Source organism: Passer domesticus, chromosome 1, assembly GCF_036417665.1.
Source record: "Passer domesticus isolate bPasDom1 chromosome 1, bPasDom1.hap1, whole genome shotgun sequence".
In the NCBI taxonomy this organism is placed as follows: domain Eukaryota; kingdom Metazoa; phylum Chordata; class Aves; order Passeriformes; family Passeridae; genus Passer; species Passer domesticus.
Genome location: NC_087474.1, coordinates 70872641 through 70887236, shown reverse-complemented (window position 1 = coordinate 70887236; position 14596 = coordinate 70872641). Strand labels below are relative to the sequence as shown.

The 14596-nt window shown below is 43.0% G+C and overlaps 1 long non-coding RNA gene across 8 annotated transcripts in view; it reads right to left on the bottom strand.

Moving 5' to 3' along the window:
• The window catches only part of LOC135302482 (uncharacterized), a 122939-nt gene that overhangs the window by 87023 nt on the left and 21320 nt on the right, over positions 1-14596 (bottom strand). The window contains exon 3 of one of the 8 annotated variants that reach the window (XR_010364081.1): positions 11159-11455. The exons of the other annotated variants lie outside the window; for them this stretch is intronic. This is a non-coding gene — a long non-coding RNA (uncharacterized LOC135302482). The remainder of the gene's footprint in view (positions 1-11158; positions 11456-14596) is intronic. 8 annotated transcript variants of the gene reach the window in all.

Here is a 14596-nt window from a genome sequence, read left to right as displayed (position 1 = left end):
AGCATTTGGCTTAATTAATCTGATGTAACATTGCATCTCAAAAATGTCAAAAGCCTGAAGGATGTTTTTCTCCACTCACAGCAATCAACAATGCTTTGTTTTTCTTTCTATTTCTCAAAATAAAAACGTCACCAGGCCAGTTTTGTTCAGAGATTAATTTGATTTTTGACTGATTTCACAACCTTCCAGATTAACCCCGTGGACTGTTGTATAACCATCAGGCCTTTGAGCTGACTTTTCATTCCAAATCAATGTTTTCTAAATAATTATTTACCCATGAACAGGTCATAGAGGCCCTATGGCTGTGTTTTCCTCTGCCTTCCATATGCAGAATTGTTACTCAAAAGGGCAATGTGCCTCAGGTTTCCAGACTGCTCACCAATTCATCTTTTCTTTAAGCCACATTATGCATAAGCATTAATGTGCAGCACCAAATCTGGAGAAAGCCTGTCCAATTCTTCAGAGGAAACAAATTAATTGAATGCCATCAGTGAGAACAAAGTGCAGAGGCACCCTGGGTGTGTGAAGTTCCTGAGCCCCTCCCAAGCTTTTCAACTAACAGGGGCTCAGGCAACAGTAAACAGCAGTTCTGAAAAGCACATGGGGCAGTGCAATGAAATTTCATTTTTCTATATACAGGTTTTCTTATCCAAAAAGTGAAGATTTACCAGCCAGCCTGAAACATTCAGCATTCCAGTGCTACAGGAGGCTGCCAACAGGAATTTTCCAGACCTGAAACTGGGCAGGCAGGAAGAAAGGGAGAGGATCACAGAGGTGAGTCCATGGCATGAAGAAGTGTAGTCAAAGTGTTAGAGTTGCACAGTGTTTTAGCATGAAGGAACCCACTCCTGCACATGGTTTCTGCTGGATTGAGTAACACCTCCACTCGGACCCACCCTGAATTCAAACACAAAACAAAATTCCCTTACAAGAAAGTTCAAATGCTACAAAAGGTGGCTCACTTCTGTCAACTCCATCTTCTCCACCAGTGTTTTGCCCACCAAGTTCCTTGCCGTGTCTCTCTAATTATGCTCAGCATGACAGATCTGACCTTCACATAGGCTTTAGTAGGTAGAGGGGCAGGTTGCTGCTCCTTCAAAGCTGGTAACCTGGACATGGCAGTGTGCTGCATGTGAAAGGGACAATAATTGCAGCCAACACATGTTAGAATGAGCAGGTAGCAGAGCCAAGAGCTGAGTTCATGACTCTTCTCCTTGGCTCTAATGAGATTGCAGAGTAGGACGTGCTCAGGGCTTGTGCCACCACTTACACAAAGTTTCACAATGAATAAGACAGATGATGATAGCTAAAAGTCAGATCCTGAAGGAAATGGGGAATAAACTGGAAAATGGAACATTAAAATTCTCTGGGGGAAGTGGTGTTTTGTCCTGTGCCTAACTGCAAACAACATAAATCAACAGAGATCAAAGAAAATGTTCCTTCTCCCTAGCTTTCAAAACCTTTGAACAGTAGGAGACCCACCAGTCTAAGGCTAAATAAAAAAATGAAAGGAGTGATTAGAGTAAGGCAGCGCATGGACTTTGGAAGAGGAAATGCTGTGTTTAACAGCCATTACTTGCCTTTATACCATGTAAGATGTCAGAACATCAGGGCTTCCTCTTTGCATCTCAGTCACCAGAAGTGGGTGGTCAGCAGAGCACCCTGTTGCTGGGCAAAGACATCACCAACAAGACAAGAGAAAAGCTCTCCATAGCAGTGTGTGGTGTGAAGGCAAGGCATGAGTAGAAAGCAGTTCAGACTGGTTATAAGGATATTTCTTTTTCCCGTGGGAACAACCAGAATTGCCAAGAGATTGTGCAGCCTTCTTGGAGGTTTTCAAGGCCCACTTAGGTAAAGCTTTGAGCTTTGGTCTCATCTTATGGCAGATCCTGTCTAGTGCAGGATGTTGGACTGAAGACCTCTTGAGATATTTTCTACCCTAATTATCCTGTGATCATACTTCCTCTGATATTGTTTGCATATTAACTGATCTTGTATCAGAAAAGGAAGCAGCTCTATAATTGGTAGCAAGGACCCTGTCTTAGTATTAGAATATTTGGGTTCTTCTGCCTTTTGTAATGGCCAATTAAGTACCACTACAATTACACTACAATTGAGATTACACTTAGAAGTCTAACACCTCTATTTTAATATCCAGTTTTGACTTCAGTGTGTCAACAAGCCAGTGCTTTTCATCACAGAAAATTTGCATGCTGTACGTACTACATATAGTATGGTGTTTTGATATAGTGACCCATAATAGGAAAAAATACACACTACAGGAAATTAATCTTCATCTCCTGGAGCTGTTCAAATGTCCAAGGTTCCATCAGACTCTTCCAGCTTAGCGCCATCTTCCTTTGCATTTCTAGAGGATGAGAACATAAGGAAATGCCATTCCTTTTACAGTTAAATCGTGCTATTACTCCAACTACTTCTGAGATATTAGTACTGTTTGTTCTCTTTGCAGCAACTTTGAGATACTCAAATAGTCACATATTGCTCGGAGAAAATATAGAAGAAAAACAAGCTGAAATTTTGGTGGAGACCTTAGTTATGAACACATAAGGATAAGCGCATTTTTCTTCATTAAGTCCAGAATGTCCAGCCTGTACAACGCAGCAAGAATTTCTAACCCTTCTCAAGTAATGTCGTGGATGCCAGATATTTAGTGCAATGATTTCAGCAGTGAATGTCAAATATCTCTCAAATATTTGCATGCTTCTTAGCTCCTAAACTGACAAGCTTTAATTTAAGCAGATATAAGTGAAATCTGCCACGGCACATGTTGGCTAAGATATTTAAATTATACAGTCCACAACGAGAAAGATACAGAGCAAATGCAATCCTCATTAGAATCAGTGTGGCAGGGGCTCTTCTCATTACAGTTATTTAAACAATAAATTAATTAAAAACTCCTCAAAAAGCCCAAGCACAAAACTATTCAAGATGTGTGGGAAAAATGCCACAGTCTTGCAATCTGCTCTTTCTGGAAAAAATGGCAGTCCTCTCTTTTCATCTTTATTTCTCTTTTTCCTACAGATCTCATGTGGAGTATCCAAGCAAATAGGGCAAAATAAAGCGTGAGGACATTAATTGCTGCATCACAGCTTTGTGCAAGCTCAATAGACCCCAGAAGTGTAGGAGTGAACTGGGGAGCTCCTCAAGTTGCTAAAAGAATTACCTGCTCTTTTCAACATGAGTCCTTAATATGTCATACCTCCCTCAGTCCATTCACTTGTCTTTAGCCCATCCCTTAGGGATACAGGAAATTTCATAGGACAGACACTACACCCTTTTAATTTTGCTTTTCTCAGAAAAGCACTACATGCTGGCCTGTATCTCTCTGTCTCTTTCTCTCTCTCCCCTACCCCAGCCTTTTGAGCCTGTTGGCACATTTCAAGGCAGCTACTAGAGGACTAGAAGGTAAAAGATGAAATCCCACAAAGCATGTGAAGGTAAGAAGGGAGAAAATAATTGTAGTTCGTTAAACAAAAGAGACATCTAAGAGCTCTTTCACTGTATTTTAAGTCATCAGAGAATCCCCAGAGGAAAGAACTTTGAGGAGTTTCCCAGCTGCAGGCAAACCTTGGAATAGAGCTCATACCTTCTTAGACATAGGTTAATCCAGTCACAAGATTCAAAGCCATAGAAAAACAGGTTTTTCATGTGCCACTCATTAATTCTAGCAGTCAAACCCTAGTTTTAGGCCCACTTTTGAACAGAACAAATTGTTATCTCTACCTGTCTGTTCAAGTCCATGGAGGACGAAGGACTGGTGGATCTAAACCAGCAGCTAGGTGTCCACAGTGCCACTTGAATAGGTGGAGAGGCCTGATAGTGAGGGATCTTCTGTCCCTTCTCTAACCACTCTGTTCTCCTCCAGAGCAGTTACTCAGGCACCTTTAATTCATCAGCTGAGCATGTCCAGAATTAAAAATGTTTTCGCTACATTGAGCCAAACATCTTGGAGCCATCCTACCCAAGAAGGCATTTGGGACTAGGTCCTCTAATGCTGACATTCACCTAGCACATGGCTGGTGGAGAGGAGAAAGTCCTACTGAATCTGTCTTGTTAGACAGCCAGCAGCAGCTCAGTTCCAAGGGTTGAGCAAGAGTTCACAGCGGGAACTCTCCTTTTGGGACCTGGTCACTTTCTGCCCCAGGTGCCTCCATTCCAGGTAGCATCCAGAATTATTCTCTCAGTCTGAAGCCAAAGGAACTGGAGATAACAGATGATGATGATGACTAACCACAGACATCCTGTTAATGCCCTGCTGAGATGATCAGCCAATAAATTTCCATGCAAAGATAAGTGCCTAAGAAAATGCAACATGCCAACCTCTCTCCACTGATGGATGAGGCAGCCTAAACCACTACACTTCTCTCTCTTACACAGGTACCTTTACAATCTGTCCTTCAGACTCCAAAATACACAATTCAATCCTTTAAACTTGTGAAAATTTTTTAAAAAATTAATAATCCAGACAAACTTGTTAGATTCAGTTGGGGTACATTTCAGACTCTATAAATAATGTTCACATACTTATATTATAAATTTAGTGCAGAATTTCTAGTCTTACTTTTTATATGCCAAATGCTTTTAGTAGAAAGCTTTTTAGATAATAGGATCTTTCTTGTATTCCACATTCATAAATTTCCTTCAGTGATAGGAGTGAGTTGAAAGATCAGTTCAACACTGCTGATTAGTTTATTAATTAAGTTATTGTGTTCAAAGAGGGATAAATAAATACTGGTCACAATTTAAAGAGAAGTAAAAGTGGGTCACAGAAGTTGAAAAGGCTGCCCAATGAAATAAAAACAACAAAATGTTCCATTTTTCTCTCTGGAGAAGTGCTTTTGCAAGTGGCTAGTGGAATTTTTCTCTCTCTCAAGAAGTGGACTGGAAATGCTGCACTGAGCTATCACGAAAAAAGGGTCAGTCAGGGGTGTTTTGTAAGGTGGGGAATGAGATTTACAGCAACATAATCAGTTGGCCAGTTCATCATTGCAGACTACATGTGTCCTAAATTAGGAGAGCATGAAGCGGGTGGATACATTATGCTGTTTCACGGGAAGCAATTTGAGCAAGTTGTTCTTGTTCCAGTTCTTTGAGACTCAACAACACATCTCCCAGGAATCTGTAAATCATCAGCAGGTGATATTGTTGGCTGTCATAGCACTGACAGGCAGAGCCAGTTACAGCTCTTACCAGGCTTTTTTTCTGTTCTTGTTCTTAAAATGCTCCTTTCCAGGAAGCCGCAAAACAAACCACAAAACAATCAGTAAAGCAGGACAGCACAAAACAAAATTCCAGAGATAAGAGACATGCTGATAATATAGTCTTTGACATCTGTTTGGGGGCATTGCTGAGTTAAATATCAGTCCTTTACCAGATTAATATGTGAATGCCTGCTCTCTCTCTGTTCACTTATGTAGCCTCTGTCAGCGCAGTATCTGAATGCCCTGGGAATCACCAATGAATGTACCCTCACAGCATTCTTTTGGGGTAACAAAATATAGAGATTAACAGACTTCTCTGAGGGCAGATGTAAAATATTTGTTGCATATTTTACATCTGAGAGAAAGGACCCCAGAGTTCCGGTTCCACATAACCACAGCAGAAGCATATATGTTACAGTGTTCCCAATCTATCTGGTGCATAAAAGGCTGTTACTGATTGCTTCTGTGGCTACTGAGGAGGGAACAAGCTTTACATCAAAGACAGTTGTGTTGGACATGAGGGGAATCTTCTAACTGCAGAGAAATGAGATACTGGACAGGATATTCACAGCAATAATGGTGACTTGTCCTTCAAATAGGTTTTTGAAAAAGGACTGATAAATAATCCTCAAGAATGGGTCTTTTGAAAGATGGAATTACCCTGCTGTGTTCTATGCTGTGGACACGACAGCCTAGGGTATTGCCTGGTTTGTTTTGCTGCCTAGCTTTGCAGCGCATATCAGGACTTGAGTGGTAGACAAGTAGTGGTGACATTTATTATCACCATGATAAAAGAGAAATGGGTTTAAGTCTACTGTGTCAGAAGATATACAAAATTATATAGCTCATTAAGTTATTAGAACAAACCCAGAAGCTACAAAGGGCTAGGGACAGGCTCTCTCAGCAATGCTGAAGTATGGTCAGTGGGGCACGAGGGAACATCTCCATGTAAAGAGACTAGGGCTCTGACATGAACTATGTGGAGTATGTAGAGGTGTGCTGAATAAATAAAGTAACCCTTAGGAATTCTCTCAGCAGCTGGTCAGTCAAGAATCTATGAGATGGAAAAGCAAATGAAATGGCCACATCTGCATGGGAGATGAGATCTTATGGTCCAACCCAACCCCTTTTCAATTCAACAGAGCACTTCCATCTGACTTCAGGAACTTGGACTTGGCTTCGCCCCTATGAAAAGTGACCCAAACTTCATATTTTATAAGGGGCTGAATTCCTAGGGAATGCCAAGAAATTTAGCACCCTCCAATGGAGTGTCTTTTTACAACACGGGATTTCGGAACATCTGGAAGCCTGTCCTGACCCAGCATCACGGACAAATAGTGACTGCACAGATGTGGTCAGAGGACCCTCGACTTTCTTTATGGACACTCAGCAACTCAGTCTTAATGTCCATGCATTAAAATTCAGGTATCACATTTCTGAGCTGGGCATTCCAGTCAAAAATATATCAGTGCATGACCCCAGCCATCATTTTACAGTGCATCTTCCTCCCTGTGCTTGTTTGAATGAGGTTTGCCTATACCCTCTATACAGAGATAAAATAATTGAAACAGTTGACATAAAGCATGTGTTCTGAATTATTTATGTGTTTTCTAGGGGATTAAAAAAAAAAAGAAGGAAAAAAGAAAAAAAAAAAAAAAGAACGAAAATACCAAGCATACCTGCCTGTCTATGCAGCAGAAATGGAGATGATCTGGGAACAAATACAGCCCAGTTCAAAACCATGGTTTGCATTCTGTGAGGAAAATACCTGTTACATCATGTATAGGTATGTGAGTTTTCTATGGATTAAGCAAACATCAGCATATGCTGCAGGTCAAAAACAAGATAGAACCCTGTGCATGTGTAGAGATACAGATATCTGTCTCATTCTGCCATTTCTAACAGCATGGAGAGCCAGAGTTCATAGCAGGATCTGGCACTGAGGAACCAACATGTGCATCTGAATGTGGCCCTGCAGAGAGAGATATATTTGTTTGTATGCTTATACTACATCAGGGGTGGAATATGCAGCTCATTTCTTCTCTTTTGTCTAAACTGGGGAAGGCTCAAGTCATGAAACCCTGGCAGCATACCACCCATCAGGGCATTCCCAACATAAACCTCAAAATCCTCTGGGTAGGCAAGCTGTAGGTATATACCTGAGAGTTTCCACAGCCCAGCTTACCAGGTTACAGGATCACAGCTGTGATAACTTGATTTTCACTACACTCTAGGGAGAAATCTAAGTCCAAAGCTTTTCACAGCTATAGGCCTCACTTTTCTGTTCATGAAAGAGACCATTTTTATGTGGCCATGGTATGTTTCATTTATCTGAAGATTATGTTCAGCTGTTGCCTTTGCAAACCTTTTGATACAGTGCCTGTAGATGTTCACTAGCCTGTCAAGGATAAAATGAATACAGGGGAATCTTGGAAGGACATCAAGCAGAGAGGGACCAAGATCACAATAACATGATATCAAGTGTAGACAACGATCCAAACTTATCTAGGGCCTGGGGTTTAGCTGGCCCCTTTCTGTCCACAACATCTATGTCTACAAAAAACCCTCTAAAATTTTACACATGCAACTTCTGTGACATTGGCCATTGAGGAACTCATGCTGGTTTTGGTAAGTGCTGGGAAAATTGGCCTTTTTGGCGTAGAGCTATTACTTTTGCCTCTGGGAAGCAAAGAAAGTAAAAATAGATCAATAACTACAGCTCAAGAGACAGATTTACATGGCCCATGTAGATAAAAAACTTGGCCAGGCTTCTTTTATTTCCAGTTGTTTCATCTTTATAATATCTTTTCAGCTTTACATTAAAGATGGTTCTTATCACAGAAATCAGCCTCAAATCCAAGGCTATATGTAGAATATCCTTTACCTAGACCAACCCTTTTTAACCTGATGTCTGCCCTTTACAGGGCTTAAGCTCCGGTTGGGAACCAGACACAATTTCCAAGCTGCCCTCTTTTAACAAAAAGTTAAACTTTTTCTAAGTTTGCTGGCCACAGAGCATTTCTCAGTTCCAAAATAGCCTTCCCACATGTGTCCTAGGGTCACTTCTAGAGAACTTATCCTAAGTTGGTATACGCTGTTCAGGAAACAAAGGCAAATATTAGTTGCCTAGCGTAACATAATCTTATAAGCCTATTGCAAGCCCACTTCCCTGCCCTTCTCCCTCTAAGGCCAGAAACCTGTTGCTGCAGATGTTTGATACTTGAGGCTGGAATCAAGCATCAGAGTGATGAGGAGAATGTGCAACAACACAACTGCTCTCTGCTCACACGGTGAGTGCTATGGGGGAGTCTGCTGGCATCTCTGTCCCTACCTTGACAGACATTGCTGCCTGGTTGCTGAAGCCACTTGCAGATCTCCTCTCTACTCACATGACGAGCATATCCAGACCACTGACTCAAAATCTCTATGACCTAGGAACCCCTTCCTTGCTGTTTTAACAAGGACAATTTCAAAATCTGGTAGCTCAAAAAATCCCAGCGTTCATCACAAATTGTTTTAAATCCCAATGGAAAATAGATTCTCCCATTTCAATAATGTACAGTTTGCTTAGAGAGCTGGCAATTCAGAGGAGACTGAACCACAGCTCCTGCCAAGCCTTGGCTGCACACCACAGCAGCCAGGGCAATGAGTATTTATCTTTTCCCACAGTGGTGGAATTGAGATATCACTCATGTAAATACATTTCCCCATGTTTTAAATGATGGCTGCTAAAGGGTGTCTCCCACACTTCAAGAAGCTGAGTGCACATCTTTGTCTAGTCACCTGCTCTGGAATACTTGTATCAGGTCATGCACCTCCAGCAATGTCTTCGATTGGATACTCCTGCTGGCCTTTAAACACAAAACATTCTCCTAACGTGATGGAAAGGAGAACCTCAGTAAAACATTATAGATGGGAGAACACTTACTCTCCTTCTCTTAGCACCTGGCATCCTCCTCACTGGTTTCAGTCATCCTCACACATAAGCCCACACTTAAAACCATCCATTCCTGTCTCAAAGACCTTCTCCACAGCCTGCTGGGGCTTATGTTAAATACTGATCTAGTCTCAATCCCATCCAACCAGCAATACCTTTAACACTGCTGACTAGCAAAATGCAGGAGAAGTGGGATTATTCTTTATCTCCCTCAGCCCAGTAGGCATCATCCTTCTTAGTCACTCGAGTCCAACACCACACAATGTCTCAGATCTTCCTTACAGGCAGGGCTTATTGTTACAGGCAGCCGTAGAGGAACCAAATGTATTCCCTTTCTTCTCAGGGGAAAATGCCAGTACCACAAAGAACCTGTCTCCTGAAAATGCTCAGAAGTCAGCACAGTAATTAGCAAGAGCTAGAAGTTTTCTACAGAGCCACTAGGATTTAACAGTGTCCAACACAGGCAGATGAGGCCAAAGAAATCCATCTGCTGCCAAACTGGTTGCAGTTGCAACTGCATCTGAAGCTGACCAGCACTCTGAGGTGGCCTTCTTATATCTTTTCCTTAATGTGAGCAGCCCAAGCATGCCAAGGGGTTAGAATCTGCACAGATGTGAGTTCAAGCAACTGCAAACAAAGAGAACACAAAACTTGGAACAGAAAAAAACCAACAGTCCTCACCACTCCTTCCCCACCTCATCTTCCCAGCTGTTATGTATTCACATGCTAAGAAGCTCCCAAACCTTCCCTAAGTCCAGCAGTATTCAATATTCAGCTCCAAGTCCTGGACCATTACTGCTGGCTCCCAGGAGATGCTCTATGAGGTCCAAGTGGGGATGTCATGGCCCAGTGCCATGCTCAGGAGTTTCCCAAGATCTCTGTTCCAGTTTTGGGGTTATGTGTCAGGTAGAATAGGATGTCCCACACTGCCCTCTGTAAAAGCTCTCCTCCCCTCCCAAAAGCCTTCTGAGAAGGGATAGTTTTCCCCTCTCTTCAGAACTGAAGCAGGCAGAATAAAACACCCTGCTGTTCACCCACAGCTTTCCTAACAAAACAGAGCATGCACTAGCAGAAAAACAAAATAGCTACCTCCCTTTACAGCAAATTACACAGCTTTGTCGGGCATATTTTTCTACTCTAAAACCATCCCAAGAATGAAAGCAGTCAGTGGGCACCTTCAGGGAGCTGGGAGCAAGTATCAGAACAAGTTCCACCATAAAGTACTTGTGTAGCCACAGATACATATGCAATGATGAGGACACAGAAAAGCTCATGAGGGAATCAACCATTTTCTCATCAGAGAAGGACTTGAATGTTGTCCCATCAATAAGGGTAGGGGCCACACAGTGAGCAGTAAGGAGAAAACTAAATATTGAGTTGCTGCTCAGTAATTGAGCACAGCCCGTGCTGTGCACGAAATAAGGCGGAGATGAAAGGGAGGAAAAGAGCAGAAGCATATGTAATTAAATTCTATGACAGGAAAACATTCCCAAAGGGACTAACAGAAGATACCAGGAGTAGCTGGAGTTCTGCACTTGCTGACTTGGAATTGTCAAGCATGTGCATGCATGAGGGTGGCTGTATGTGTGGATTCTGGCAGCGCACATGGGATTTCTCCATGCACAGGTCACCTACATAAAATCAGTAGTCCAGTCCCTTGAGAGAATGCTGGAGGGTTGGGAACTGAGGCTGGAAGGACAAGTCTCAGAGGTCTATCAACAAAAAGCTGTGCAGAAGAACAGAGTGATTCGTTATACTGTCCATGTAGATACATAATTCCCACTACTAAGGAGTTTTTGTGAGTAGCAGGACAATTAGAGTCAATTTGCAGGTCACCTACTAGAAAACAACAGCCTTGCCTTTGCAACTCCGAGGGTATCCTTTAATTAATTAATTTTTTAATGTGCATGCATTCAGTTTCAGCATGAGCAATGGCTGGAGTAGGAGAACTTCATGATACCTCTCTTCTAGTAAAGGAAGTAGGAAGCTAGGCACCTACCCATCATGTAGACCTCTCTCCAGAATGCTGTTTGCCTGCAGATCATTGATCGGATGATAGGTTTTGATTGTAGATCAAAAAGCCATTGTTCCAATTCTGACACAGGCTAGAGAGTGAGGCAAGGCCTGGGTGGAACTGGAAAAAATGACAGCAGGCAGCAGATGGGAAGAGGTAGGCCAGGGAGGAGAGGAGAGGCAGTGGAAAACTGTCTTAGTAGCAGCTGTGATGAGAAGGGAAGTGGTCAGTTTAAGGGAAGAAGAAAAGACAGAGCTGTAATGCTGTTCACTCAGGTCACTCCTGCAAATTACAGAAAGGAACATGGAAAAGGAAAATCAGAAGGCAGCCTTTAACTTCTCTGGTTTCTGGCAACTTGGGAAGTCTTGTTCTGATTATTAAAATAATGACCAGTCTACAGTACAGCAAGAGAGGAGGGTGCCAGCCAGCTCTCTTCCAAAACTGACCAAATCTGCCAGAAATTTTCCCACTGGTTTGGGTCTAAGGGTGCCAGTAAGCCGATTGCTAATCTCTAACACATGCCTGGTCTCAGCAGTCGCAGTGGGGTGAGGCACAAAGGTTTTAATTTCTGCTTTACATCCTTCCCGCTAACGCCCAGCATGCCTCTCCCTTCACCACATGGCTTTGCGACCTCTGCTTCTACTATTTTCCACCTTCTTTTTCCAAAAGTCAGCCTCAGGGCCAGGGAAGGTGGTGAAGTACTGTGCGGGAGCAAAACCCAAACACCACTACTTAAAGCAAACATTATTTTTCAACTGAAAGACTTTTAAATTCCCCCCCCCGCCCCAGTTTATTTTTAGACAATGGTAAAACATACAAATCCTGGAGGCCTCAAACACTTTCCTGCTGTGCTATTGACTTAATTTATTTCTTTAATTTGTTAAAACCTCACCAAAAAAAATGTTATTCTTTGGAGACTTTGCTAGCCCAAGTTTTGCATATATTATTTGCTGCAAAAGATTAATGAGGTAGCAGAGGCATTTTTTAATGGATTCCCTTGGTTTTCTCTCACTCTCCATCACTTTTTCTTTTTTTTTTCCGCTTCACACAGCACTGCAGGTCCACAAGTCTGCTGAGAGATCTCCACAGCCAGGATACAGGGTATGGGAAGAAAGTAATGAAATTAAAAAGCCTCTTTCACAACTCCTGCCCTTCTCTCTCCCCGCTCAGAGATACCGTGCTAGCCAGAGCTCTGCACCAGCCTCGGGCGGATCCAACACCTCCACAGCCCTGTCCTTTGCGAGGCTCGGCGGGAGTGGACGGAGCTGAACCCCCCGGGTTTGGAGGAAGGCTGCGCGTGTGACAGCAGCTAATCCTACGCATAGCTCAGAGGTGCCGTCAGCGAGCACGGCCATGCACAGAGGCCCTTCTCTTGGCTCACTGAGGAATCTGCTGACACTCCCAGAGACTCTTGGGGAGCACTTTGGATCCTGGCCCCAGAAACCTTCCCATTGACCTGCTCCTCTTACGGGAACTGAGCAATGCCTGAAATGTGGTAGCAGCACGGACTTCCGTGGTGGTGGCTAAGGATCAGATCTGTTTCTCTTTCTTCATCCAGAATAACCAGGCTATTTGTCAAGAAGACACACTATGCTTAGAGGTGTCTAAATACTTTCTCTCCTCTCAGCCCACGCTCAGCCTCTGTTCCACAGAGCACAGATTTTGCCTAACAGGAGGTGAAACGGGGAGAGACAGGAGGAAAACAAGAAGTGAAGGAGCACAGGGAGAGTGGGTTTAGATAACTGGGGTCCGTGCAGAGGGATATAATGGGTATATAGCTTTAGACACAGGGTAGTTCTGTCATGGGGCAAGGGTATGTAAAAGGGAAAAGAAGTCACAACACCCTCCTTCAAAAGTGAGGAGAAGAAAGGTGAAAGTCTCTTGAAAAGCAGCCAACAGAGACCTCCTCTCTTTCTTCACATGCAAAGCTGATTTTTAGCCTGAATGGATCAAAAAGAAATGGCAAGCAGCCACTCTTCTAGCTTGCCTCCCCGCCTTTTGGGAAGTCTGCCCATGTCTTTAGGGCTGGAGACTCCTATATGCTGAAGAACTGAAAACAAATGCACTTCAGCACGACTGCAGCCAGCCCACTCAGCACATCACCGCACTCAAACAACTTAGAACAGTTTGGAACTCTGTCCAACTTGACCCATCAGAGACGGTTTACAACAGGAACTGAGTCGGGGATGCTAACCCTAAATGACTTCATTTAGGGCGATCAGCTAGTGGTCCAAGGGCCATGTACAGTCTATGGGGCAAATCCATGCAGCTCAATATTTTTTTTGCTGTAATATAACTCCAGCTCTGTCAGGACCATTGCCAAACATTTCTGAGTGTACCACTGGTGCAGCACTGAGCCCGATAACCTGTACTTTTGCCTGAATCAGAATGTTTCAGACATGATCAGCCAGATTTCTACTGGCTCTGTTATGCACACTCAGCTGGCCTGCTTCAGGTGCTGGTGCCACACAGGAATAAATGTTCTCTGAGAAGTCTGGCTCCTGTAGTGTGCCATTCAGGCTAACACCACCAGCACATTTTTCTCACCCTCTCTTCTTTTTCCATGCAGAAAGAGCAAGGCAGAGCAGCACTGCAGGAATAAGGAAATGACATGAAAGTACCTGTCTGGAACAGCCAACTCAAAGACAGTGACACACAATAAATAAGCCTGAATACTGAAAAATGGGGCTGCCATTTTCTGTCATGCCAGAAATGTCATAAACCACAAAAGAGACATGCCAATCCTTTGAGGCACCCCCAGAAGAATTTTTATGGCACTGTATTTCATAATTTCGTTTGCTACGTAGAGGGCCCAATTTCCTAATCTGTGTCTGCCTCTGCCTCCCCAGTTCAGTCTCCACTGCTGCAGGTGCATTCAAGTCACTGACTATCCATCCCCAGAGGCACCTGGGGCCCTCCAGTGCTCATAAACACATAAATGGCTTCATGCAACATGCTTAATGCTGAGATACAAAGGACTGCTGAGGGAGGCAAACCAAAACAATAGCTCAGTTTTGATTCAGACTAAGGAATAAGATCAGCTGAGAGGAAGTGTCCCTTGTGTATTTATCAAGTTTTGGAGGGAAGACTTCTGTCCATATTGAACTCAGTGCTATTGGACAAGGTAGCTTAGAGCTACTTTGGTCATTTCTAGATGAGTTGCAAGCACAGCCCTACACCCTCTTAGGTAACTCTGAGAAAATATTCACATCTGGTTCAGCCAGCAGAATTTTAAGTGTGCACATGTAGCCCTAACATCTTTGAATATGACTGACTGGATTGCTCAATATATCATGTTGATCAAAAACTTGACAGGATTCCCCTTCTGGATGTTTGATTTTTTTATTTGGTTTCGTTTTTTGATGGTGGTTTGTTTACCATGACACATGGTAAACAATACCACACAGATATGGTAAAAGCACT